Here is a 12,425-nt window from a genome sequence, read left to right on the forward strand (position 1 = left end):
TGGCACGTAGGAGGAGGTGCGACATAATGATAGTGAGCACTGTTGGCTAATAGATCCCCTCTAGGACTGTCTGAAAACAGTGATTAGTATTATCTGCTTGTCCTGCAAAGCATAGTAAACAATAACCTCCCCCTTGTAATGAAAGGTTTGAGGAGCAATTTGACTACTGAGGACTTACATGAGATAACCGAATCTGAGATTCTGACAGTTCAAAAGTCAGAGACTTGAATGTGTTAATTAGCTCATGTTTTATTTTTTAAAATTTTTGAAAGATTTTTTTTATTTGAAAGGCAGAGTTACAGAGAGAGGAAGAGGAGAGAGAGAGAGAGAGAGAGAGAGAGAGAGAGAGAGAGAGAATCTTCCATCCTCTGGTTCACTTCCCAAATGGCCATAACAGATGGGGCTAAGCCAAGGCAAAAGAAAGATCTGAGTCTCCTACATGGGTGCAGAGGCCCAAGAACTTGGGCCGTCTTCTCTGCTTTCCCAGGCACATTAACAAGGAGCTGAATTGGAAATAGAGCAGCCGGGACAGGAACTGGGACCCATGTGTGATGCCAGTTTTGCAGGAGACAGCTTAACTGGCTTAACCACTGTGCCACAATGCTGACTCTCACTCATATTTTATTTATTTATTTTATTTTTTGACAGGCAGAGTGGACAGTGAGAGAGAGACAGAGAAACTCACTCATATTTTAAAGGCATTTCTGAGAATACTGAGTTTCTCAGACATTTATTCCCCAGCATGTGTAATTTACTTTTTCAAAAAGAATTTTTATATGTATTTATTTATCTGAGAAGCAGAGAGAGAGAGAGAGAGAGAGAGAGAGAGAGAGAGACCAAGCCCGCATTCACTGCTCAGGGCCCAAATTCCTGAAATAACTGGGAATGGGCCAGGGCTAACGCCCAGAGCTGAGAACTAAATCCAGATCTCCCATGTGGGTGGCAGTGACTCTACAATTTGAACCATTACCCACTGCATCCCGGAGACTAAATCAGCAGGAAGCTTGAATTGGGATCTGGAGCCAGAGTGGATCCAGGCACTCCAGTGTGAGAAAAGGATGTCTTTAATTTTCAGTCTTGTTTTGCTGTTGATTTTTTTGTTTGGATTGTTGTTTTTCTTTTTGCTTTTAAACATTTATTTATTTGAAAAGCATTAGGACAGAAGAAAGGGAAAGACCAAGAAATCTTTCATCTGTTAGTTCACTCCACGGATGTCCAGCAGTTGTGGGTAGGCCAGGCAGAAGTCAGGAGCCAGGAAATCCATCCAGGTCTCCCACATGGGTGGCAGCAATTCAAGTCCTTGATCCGTAATCCTCTGCCTGCTAGGATGCACATGGGTGGAATCTGCATTGGAGGGAAGCAGAGACAGGACTTCAGTCACACACATTGTGATGAAGGGTGTGGGAGTCCATGGAGGCAGTGTAGCCTGCTGCGCTACAAGGCCCACACCTGCATGGTTTTACCACAACAATCTGTTCTGTTAAGATGTTTCAGGAATGGGAGATGTAAGCAAAGGAAAAATGGGTGTTATGAGTAGTGTGATACTGGATCATGGAAAAGTTTGGGAGAAAGCAATACTGTGTGTGGCACTCCGTTGGTGGGTTTTCATTTTTTTCAATATGAGAACAGTGCTTAAGAGAGAGACAGGTGTAGGAGAAGAAAATTTTTTCACTTCACAATTTTATCTAAAAAACGAAGTTCTGCTTGAGTATAATTCAAAAAGTAGTAAGTATATATTGTCATCTTAGTTTCAATGCTGAAAATAATTTGATGGGCAAGGAGTGTTAAAGAATCATTTATGTTTTATCAAATATCATGTGGTCACACCATATTCTCTCATAGGGACTATTTGAGATGATTAATTAATTTTTTAAAAAGAGTTATTTTATTTATTTGAAAGGCAGTTAGAGAGAGAGAGGGAGAGATTTTCCATCTACTGGTTCACTCCCTAGATGGCCACAATGGCTGAGGGGAGGCCAGGCTGAAACTAGGAGCCAGGAGTTTGACCCCAGTCTTCCACATGGGTGCAGGGGCCCGAAGCACCTGGGCCATCCTCTGCTGCTCTCCAAGGTGCATTAGCAGGGAACCAGATCGGAAATCGGGAGTAGAGCAGCCAGCACTTTAACTGGCACCCACAAGGGATCCTGGCATAGCAGGTGGCAGCTTAACCCATTCCTCCACAATGCCAGTCCCTGAATAATCGTTTATAAAGCATTACTGGTGGACTGTCTTTTATGGAGAGCCTCTTAACCATATGTAGTGAAAGACAGGAGATTCCTGCCATCTGCTCAATTACTCCCTAGAAGCAGGGCTTTGTGATCCACAAGAGGAGAACTCTTCACCACTTTTCTCAGGAGGCTCTCCTTGGCTTAGCAGAAACGTAGTAATTAGAAGCCTTAACTAGAAGAATTAATTAAGTCTTAGATCCAAATTTCAAATTAGGGAATTCTGTGTAGTTCATTCAATACCTAAGTAGGAAGAAGCGACCATTTTCTATCATTGTGACCCAACACAGACACAATGACAAGCAAACCAGAGGAGAGCCTACCCTCATGGTACCATCATCTGCCTGCCACCCTGTGCCTGTAGGACACTCCAGTCTCTGGCAACTCGTTAGTATCTAGCTTCTTATTGAATTTATTCTTATGTTATTCCCACATGGGTTTGATCTGTTAAAACTTTAGCAAATTAAGAAATTGAGTTCAGAAGGGTAAAGACAGATACATTTAAAATGACAATGACTGACTTTAGTGAGCACATACTAAAGAGCAGAGTCTGTATTCAGAGGTTCATAATACAGTATTTCAACACAATCCTGACCAGTTCTCAAGGCTCAGTTCTAAACAATTGGAAAACAAAGCCTCCTTATAAAACTGCTGATTGCTACCAGGTCTTATAAGAAGTTAGAATCAGTGGATGGATACATTAATTAGGTAAAGTAGTTCCACAGAGAAAGAGAAAGTAAAGGCTAGAGAAGTAGAACTGATGTAGTATTTAACAGAGTAACATCCACATTGAAGAAAATTTCTGAACAGCGATAACAGCCTGTATTGAATGGTCCTGTAATCTATGACTAGATTAGTGCCTATATGAAATGCCTTGAAAATCACACACGGGAGTCTGAATTTAATGCAGCAGACACTGAACTGCCATAGAAGTTGCTAAAAATAAGACAATAGTTTTCAGAATGCACTGATGTTTTAAGAGATTGTTTGGTATATTGGCTTTAGAAGGTGGTATTTGGTGAGATCCCAGTGGAAAGAACAGGCCATCAGAGAAGAAGGTACCTTTCTCTGAAGGGAGGAGAGAAATTCCACTTTGATATGGCCTTGTCTAAATAAGATCAGAGTTGGTGAACTCAAGAGGCTTCTATAGCCTTGGCAGTTCAGGAAAAGAGCCTCGGGTGATTACTGACATCATAAATAAGAGTGTCAATTGTTAAATCAACAACGTGAGACACTGTTCACCTGCTCCCCATGTAGGATCTCTGTCCTTAATGTGTTCTACTATGAGAATTAATGGTACAACTACTACTCGAACAGTACTCCATATTTTGTGTGGCTGTGTGGGTGTAGTCTGTTGAAATCTTTACTTAGTACGTCCTAGGTTGATCTTCTGTATATAAAGATAATTGAAAATGAATCCTGAGGAAGAATGGAATGGGAGAGGGAGTGGGAGATGGGATGGTTGTGGGTGATAGGGAGGTTATGGTTAAGAAGCCGCTATAATCCAAAAGTTGTACTTCGTAAATTTATATTTATTAAGCAAAACAAAACAAAACAAAAAAGATGGTATTTGGTGGAGATACAGAATGCATGCATTAGGGTTCTGCAATAAAACATCACCAAAATAATAGAGTTGGAAGGATGGCTGGAAGACAGGAAGGGAGGAAGGAAGCAAGGGAGGGAGGGAGGAAGTTAGGAAGGATGATGTGTACAATGGGGGATTGGCTTCTGTTATTTTGTAGGCAGAGAAGTTCCATAATCTGCTGTCTACAAACTGGAAAATGAAGAAAGCTGATAGCATGGTTCTGTTCCAAGCCCAGAAGTTCAAGAACCAGGAGAACCAATGATGTAAACTGTAGTTCAAGTACTAGGACCCAAGAACCAAGAGAGCTGATGCTTATGACGGAAGATGCAGGTCCCAGAAGAGAGAGAATTCACGCTTCCACTGCATCCTCATTCTATTCAGGGATTGATGATATCCGCCTACTTTGGTGAAGGTAATCTTTACTCACTGTACAGACTGAAATGCTAATCTCACAAATGCACTCTAAAGTAATGTTTAATCAGCTATCAGGGGTCCTGTTACATCACTCAAGGTAAAACATAAAATTAACTATCATAATATACTAACATGCCAACTGTGAGGAGAGAAGGGAAAACAAGGCAAACTCCAAGAACATTGATATTTAAGGGGAATTAAGATGTCAGTGGCTGGTTGTCTAAGCAAATGCGTTCTGTAGACAGTTTAAATTAAAATGTTGTAGTCTGAACAGCATTAAGGTTGGTTATAGGAGATAAATATATCCATATGTCTATAACTAATTTATTTATGAATCTATCCACCTGAGTGTTCATTGAGAAGGAGAAGATGGAATGAGTATAGAAAAAGAGCCAAAGGTAGAGGCCATAGCTTTGCTGGAAACTCAGTGTGTTAAGAAGGAAAAGGGAGAAGAACAAAGAAGGCAAAGAAGAATCTTTCATCCAGATTGGAGCACAAAGGGGTGCAGGGTCATGCAAAGCAAGAGAAGACTGAAAAAGAAGGAGCAGGTGTTCAACAGTGTCAAAAGCCGTAAAGAGGTCAGGAGGATGAAAGCTGAGGAGAGACTGGATCTGATAAATAGGAGGTCATTGGTGACACTTGAGAAAGAATTCAATAACATGGACCCGGGTAGGAGCAGACTGCAGGGAATACTTAGGAAGGAATGTGAAGGCAATTAATGTGGGTCCCTAGCTGAACAGCTTTGACACCAAAAAGATAGAAATTGTAGTGTTCTAGTATAACATATCTCTTCTTTCTTAATAAGAGACAATAGAAAAGTGAGACTCATCTAAGAGAATGTCTCTTTCCAGCAATATTTCCTGGAGCCTCTATAATCTTTAGTAGTTTAGAAACCCATGGCAGAAATGTCTTTTTTTATTGAAAACGGAATTGTATAATTCTCTCTTTCTAAGTTGCCTTTCCATCAGCATTAACTTTACATTTTCCTTAACTTGTCATCTTTCTGTGCTGACAGCAGAAAGAAAAAAAGCATGCTAATCAACTGAGATAAAAGTGGAATTTCTGGGGCTGTCGACCTCCATGATTTCTCTGGTGGCTCTCCATTGGCAACAGCGTGTCTAATGTTCAGGGACAGAGGATTCAGACCGCAGGGTGCCTGCCAGCTCTCCAGAGGACAGAAACCCACTTTCACGTGCATGCAAATGAATCCAGAAATAGGTTGTAAGATAAGAAATGGTATAATGTTATAGAGAGCACCACACTGTGCAAAGGGGCCTGGACGCTCCTGATTGAGGGGGAGTTGGGGTGCTGTGTGGCTGGAGTAGATAATGACATTAGAAAAGAATCATTCGCAGGCATCATATATTTTCCCTGTATGCTGTGCCAAGGTAGCAGGTTGGTTAATTGTGTAAAATGTAAGACTGAACATCTCCTTTTCCCTCACCTTCCAAAAATGCTTATGCTTGCAAAGGGAAAATTTGGCATCAGTTTCCATTCATTTTCAGAGGATGAAAAAAGGCTAATGGGGAGATGTATTGATCTTTTGAAAGGTCAGGAGCAGATTCATAGGTCATGGTGCTACTTCTGAATAGCCAAGATGCTATGTGAGGGGAAGAACCACAGGAAGACACTATTTAAAAGCCAAAGAAATGCCTCATGCATAAAATCAACCATGTTTTGTTGCCTTTGTTCTTCGAAAACAACATAGCACTGCATACTCCTATATGTGTGTGCGTGTTTGTATAGTACACCTTCATTTACTTTAAAATTAGAAGCAGAGTGCAGATAATGAGTTTAGTATTTTAAGAAATAAGAAGAAGGCTATTTCAAAGTTAGCAAAAGGAAGGGATATGTACAGAGGGCAAGGGACAAAAGAAGAAAGAGGAGAGATGTTCAGAGTGAAGCGAATATAAAAATGAAAGCAGGGAATGGTAGGGAAAAGTAAGAGAAATGAGAAGGAGAAAGAGAAGGGGAAATGGGTATGGAGAGTAATGCCAATGTAGAAGTTGAGCACCTACGCAGTAGTGCACCAGCGTAGTAGTGAGCACCAACTATGTTGCCGTAGCTTTGTGGTATAAAGAAGTAAAGGAGGAAGATTAGCAAAGCCATGCCAAAGAAGACCTGGCATGCCAAGTCTCATATGTTGTGAGATGAATGTTTTGGTTGGAGACTTGCTGTCCTCTTTTTTTAAGATTTTATTTATTTGAGAAGTAGAGCCATAGACAGAGAGGAGAGACAGAGAGGTCTTCCATCTGCTAGTTGACTCCCCAAATGGCTGCAACGGGAGCTGAGCTAATCTGAAGCCAGGAGCCAGGAGTCCTATTACACACTGTTCTGACCGATTAAGGGCACCAGAATGCATGTGCTTTCATGTTATTATCCTTCAAAATTATAGCTAATTCTCTAACCATTTAGAACAGTCCTTTCAAAGTTTGAAATATGTATTTCTTGTTTGATTTTCAAGATCCAAAGCAAATTTTGGAAAAAAAGATTCAGTTTCCTTCAGGTTGTTGAAGTTTTACCAAAGCGGGAAGGAGTGGTGGTGGCATTTTAGAAGATGGCTTTGGAGTCCCTTGTGGTATCATTGTAGAAGTTAACTGCAAGAAGTTATCTGACTTTCCAAAGTAAGGTGTCCTTTTCAAAGACCTCAGATGGCTCTTTCTGAACCTGGCTATTAGTTTGTTATGCTGAGTTTCCTAACCTCCTTGAACATTCAAGTTACTGTACTCTTTTTGTGCTTTACATATTTCTCAGGTGGACTCATACCTAACTGGACCCATTCATCCAATCAACTGTTCATCAACCATCGTTCATCCTCAATCCCTCCCTCCTTTCTTGCCTATACTTAATATAGTCTATGGATCCTTAATTCTTTTCCTAAATAGTCCCACGGAATTCTAGAGAAAACTTATTGATTTCTTTATTTTTAAGATTTATTTATTTATTTGAGAAGCTATTACACACAGGGAGAGGGAGACAGAGGTGGAGATGAGCAAAGCCATGCAAAAACAAAGCCATACAAAAGAAAACCTGACATGACAAGTCTCAAAGATTCTGGGATCAGTATGCTGATTGGAGATTTGCTGTCTATTTTTTTAAATATTTTATTTATTTATTTGAGAGGTAGAGCCATAGACAGAGAGAGGAGTGATAGAGAGGAAAGTCTTCCACCCACTATTTCACTCCCCAAATGGCACAAAGGTTGGAGCTGGGATGATCCAAAGCGAGGAACCAGGAGCTTCTTCCAGGTCTCCTAGGCTGGTGCAGGGGTCCAAGCACTTGGGTCATCTTCCACCACTTTCCCAGGCCATTAGTAGAGAATTGGATGGGAAGAAGAGCAGCCAGGACTTGAACCAGCAACCAAATGGGATGCCAGCACTGCAGGCGGAGACTTATCCTACTACACCACAGTGCTAGCCCCAAGAATATTGATTTCTGACCTCACTTGAAACTTGGACAAAGTCTATCAGTATGTTATATGTCACCTCTCAGTTCTAGCCTGGTTGCTAATAACAGATGTGCATATTAGTCTACACATTCTCTGGTTCTTTTAAGAATGAGTATACTCTGGCTGAGCACAAATTTCTGGAGGATTAAATATGTTTTTATGTACATTTACATACTCTCCATTTTAAAGGTTACTATAAGTATAAATTTTTTTTTCTATTAGAGGACATCCATAAAATGTAATATAATTGTGCCCCTTTTCTCTCTGTATGGTGTAGATCTGGTATAGCTCTGAAATAACTTTCCATGCTTTTATGGCTCAACTCTCTGTTGACCACTGAAAGCTACCACAGCAATATTCTGCTGTACACTTTTGGCTCGTGATATTAGCATATTGTATTGCAAGTATCCTCAATCAAAGAGGACACTTCTATATTACTTTAAGGTGAATGTTTTAAAATATAGCTGTTCTCTAAGCTGTGATCTTTCCCTTTGCTATCATTTTGTCTTCTAGGGAATAGTTTTGGATTCTGATAGCTAGCAAAAACTGTTCATTCATTGCTCTTCCTTTACAATGGTGATAGTGCTATATGACACTAAATTCTAACATAAGGGTTTTGCAGAGGCTCTTCAAGTTGCCTTCAAAAACAATTAAGAAAAAAGAGTGCAGGCATTTGAGAATTATTGGGAAAACTGGGACATTAAAAAGGATATCATAAATAACTTGTACTCTTGTACAATTGATAAACAATTATATATAAGGTAGCCGCCTGAAGTGTCTACAGAAGAAATTATCTTTTTTTTTTCCAGTTGCATCCATTTTGTTGCAAAAGACAGGATTTCATTCTCTTTTACATCTGAGTAGTGTTCCATAGTGTATATACACCACATTTTCTTTATCCAGCCGTCAGTTGATGGACATCTGGGTTGATTTCACATCTTAAAGAAAATAAAGATGCAGAGATCACACCTTCACAGGGATCAAATGATGGTGATGTGGTCTCACTCTGCGTCAGGTCCTGCTGACTCTCCTAGCATTCCAGCTCCAGGAGGGCATCCCCTACCCTACAAGGCTTATGCCTCCAGAGACTGACAAACTGATCTGCCAGCCGAATTCAGCCCACCATCTGCTTTTTAAAATAAAAGTTTATTGAAACACTGACAGACCCTTTCCTTACACTTTTTCTCTGGCTGCTTTCCTAATATACTGGTGAAATTGCGTAATTGTGGCAAACATTATATATCCCACAAAGCCTAAACTATTTGATATCCAACTCTTAAAAAGTTTGCCAATCCTGTCTCTAACGGGTATAAAGTGGTGCTAAAGAAAAGTTTGGTCTTCTAAGCTATAAAAAATGTTTTAACTCAAATTCTGGGTATTAGTAGAAAATCATAAATTTTTGCTATACCTTATAGTTCTCAGCATTAGGAGGAATCTTAGAAGTCATTAACTCCTTCTCGCTGCAATGCAGATGGGAAAAATTATCTTTCTTCTTCATGAAGAGGTTAATCCAATGAGTAAAGTAAAAAGAGTAAATGAACACTTAGATGAGAGAATGATGTACCCACTTAAGAGAACTGAGAAAGCAGCTTACATATAAACAAATGTAATTAAGACATAAAGAACAGTCAATGTGTTAATAGTAAGGCATGCTACAGTTCTAGCCTATTAATTTCAATAGGACCAGTGCCTGGAATTATGTTCTCAAATTTGATTTTCTCTGGACAATTGAAAGCTATAAAGCTTAGTTTCTTTAATGTATTATCCACGAACCTATGAATTTACCTTCTTTTTTCCCTAGATGCTTTGCATTAACCAAGATTTCACTTTTCTTGTCTGTTTTGTTTTGTTTTAACCTTCTCTATGCCATATATATGAAAGTCCTTCTATAATTCCATAGTATAAGGGAACCCATAGGTTTTACTGATAGGATGCTAAGAAGAAGCAGGGCACAATTCAGTTTTAATTGCAAAAGATAATTGAAGAAAAAAATGAGAAACATAATTCTCATTAGTTTGGGGGAAATGTTGAAAACAGGAGAAATTTGTGCTCTGTTTTCTTTCCCTTTTTGTTGATAGACCATTTAAATTATTGAGGAATATGAAGTATTTGTATGTGCATGCACACATACACACACACACACACATATTGGAAGTATTAAGAGGGTAGAAACTTTATCTGAGTGTGACAGTCAGAGGTGGCACCTTTGGGAGGCAATTAGGTCTAGGAAACACCTCAGGGTGCAAAGACCGAATCTTGGTAGTTATAGAAAACCAGGGAGAGAGATCACAGGTCTCACACACACACACACACACACACACTCCTTAGTTCCTAGAGTATTTAGCAAATAACATTTATTTAGTTCCCAGTTCTGGAGGCTAAAGGTCAAGGGGTTTCTTCTGATGGTGGCCTTCCTACCAACAGAGTTCCAAGGTTGTGCAGACCATTTCATGGCAAAAGGAAGGGAATGTGCACGTGTGTGTATGTGTGTGTTTGTGTGTGTGTGTGTGTGTGTGTATGTGAGAGAGAGAGAGAGAGAGAGAGAGAGAGAGAGAGAGAAAGAGAGAAACCTGTGGTCTCTTTCCCTTGTTTCCTCTAACTACCAAGATTCGGTCTTGAAGCCTGCACCCTAAGGTGTTTCCTAGACCTAATTGCCTCCCAAAGGTGCACCTCTGACTGTCACACTCAGATAAAGTTTCTACCCTCTTAATACTTCTGATAGCCTTAGGAGAGACACTCAAACCATCATTATCCAAACCATAGCAAAGCATTATCATGGCATCTTACAAATAGGAGTTATATGTAGCAAGGATATGTTTGTAGCATGGTAACTTTTAAAAGAAAAAAAAGTTTAGGACTATAGTATTGCAGGTTAAGATGGCCACTGCAATGCTGGTATCCCAAATGGGAACCAGTTAATGTCCTCGCTGCTCCACTTGCTATCCAGCTCCCTGTGAATGGCCTGGGAAAAGCAGTGGAAAATGGACCAAGTGGGTAGGTCCCTACTATCCATGTAGGAGACTGGGAAGAGGGCTCCTGTCTTTGGCCTGGCCCAGCTTGTTATTGTGGCTGTTTGGGGATTGAACCAGCAGATGAGGGACCTCTCTCTGTCTCTCTGTCTCTCTAGCTCTGCCTTGAAAATAAATAAATAAATCTTTGAATAAAAAAGAAAGGAAAGTTCTTGTTTGACAATAATTACAAATTCACTAATTGTGTTCATTTTTGAGACTTTTTAATTTTCACTACAAATGGAATTATAATGTTGCAATCTCTAAGTAAATGTGTGTCTCTTTGTAGGCTGGTAAGTCATTTACCAAAAAAAGGAGTTAGGAAAAAAAGAATTAAAATAAAATGCCTGAATCCTTGGTTGAAACCCATGGTGCATGTAGAAGTCAGTCTCTTTCTGGGGCAAGTTACTATCTTGAGTTACTGCTTCTATTGTATTCTATCATCTCATTGAATTCTGAAAAGTCAGCTTTCCTCAACTGTCCAATATATATTTTTTTCAATTTCAGGCATTAGCACAAAATAGACAAACTTATTTCAGGAGCTAACTGAGATGGAAGATTCTCAGATAGGTGAGCAGCAGGGAAGACAGGTTGCTTTGTGCAGAGATTTGTGCTAAATCCCACTCTCTTGGACAAGTCCCTTTCAGATGTGTTGCGTTTCCATTACAAATCCTAAACATGATGTTTTATTTGAAATCATATAAATGTAGCCCCAGTGCTGTAACTGTATTTGTAAACATTGTTTTCAAATAACTAAGCTTCCATGAGCATCTACTGCAATGATCTAATAGAGGGAACAAGAACCAATAGTGCTGATTGTCACTGAGTAAATGAAGAAAATTCTTGGAATTACATGTGGGCTGTTTTTCACTAATAAAATTGTTAATCCAACAAATGTTAAAGATCGACAGTTTTTGCCAGAAATATGGATAGATCATTGCCTACACCAAGCAACATACTAGACAAGATGACTTACTACTGTCTTTTCAGCTAACTCTCACATTCTATAGTTCCATGTTATTTATTTTAATCCTTGGGACAAATGAATTTTCAGCCATCCGTATTTGCCTTTGAGTATAGAGCAATAGGAAGTGAATATCTCACAAAATGCAAATAATTGGATTGTCTAAAGAGACACAGTTTCTCCAAATGAGTTGGTTTCAACAAAAATGTCTGAAAATAATGTACTACTTGATTCACATATTATGAAAAAATTGGTTGTATTTGAGCATCAAATGCTCATTTAATATTTGTTGGTGACTTACTTATGCCAGGAATTATAAAAATTCAAAGTTAAGTGGGAAGATATGGTTTGTGGAACACCTAGTCTAATAGGATATTATGTGTGATAAATAAGCTAATAATCAAATAAACAAAAATAGAGACAAGTTGGAATAAAAGCAAAGAAGCAGAACAACATTTTACTAAAATCAATGAGTGCTGGACTACCAGTCTAGATTGAGTAGTGTGCTAAGACCTTTCTGAGGAAGTGAGATCTGAAAGATCTAGTCCTAGGAAAGGTGGGCAGGGACAAGCACTTAGGCTGAAGGAACAGCATGTACAGAAGACATCAGGTAGGAGCTGTTGAAGGATTGAAAGAAAGCCAGCATACTTAGAATCTGTTGAGAAAGGTAAACTAGAGCGAGAGTCAAAATCCATGGTTGGAATCATAGTCCAGGTAAAACGGAGCCTTAGGAAAGATCTGAAGTATAAGGCCATAGAAAGATTTATAATGTGATTTATGT

The 12,425-nt window shown here is 39.4% G+C and overlaps 1 long non-coding RNA gene across 1 annotated transcript in view; it reads right to left on the reverse strand.

The window, feature by feature from the left end:
- Positions 1 to 229: 229 nt before the first annotated feature.
- LOC108177921 (uncharacterized) overlaps positions 230 to 12,425 on the reverse strand; it is a 228,524-nt gene continuing 216,328 nt past the window's right edge. The window contains exon 6 of the long non-coding RNA XR_011387891.1: positions 230 to 1,344. This is a non-coding gene — a long non-coding RNA (uncharacterized lncRNA). The remainder of the gene's footprint in view (positions 1,345 to 12,425) is intronic.

The sequence above is a fragment of the Oryctolagus cuniculus genome, chromosome 4, assembly GCF_964237555.1.
Source record: "Oryctolagus cuniculus chromosome 4, mOryCun1.1, whole genome shotgun sequence".
In the NCBI taxonomy this organism is placed as follows: domain Eukaryota; kingdom Metazoa; phylum Chordata; class Mammalia; order Lagomorpha; family Leporidae; genus Oryctolagus; species Oryctolagus cuniculus.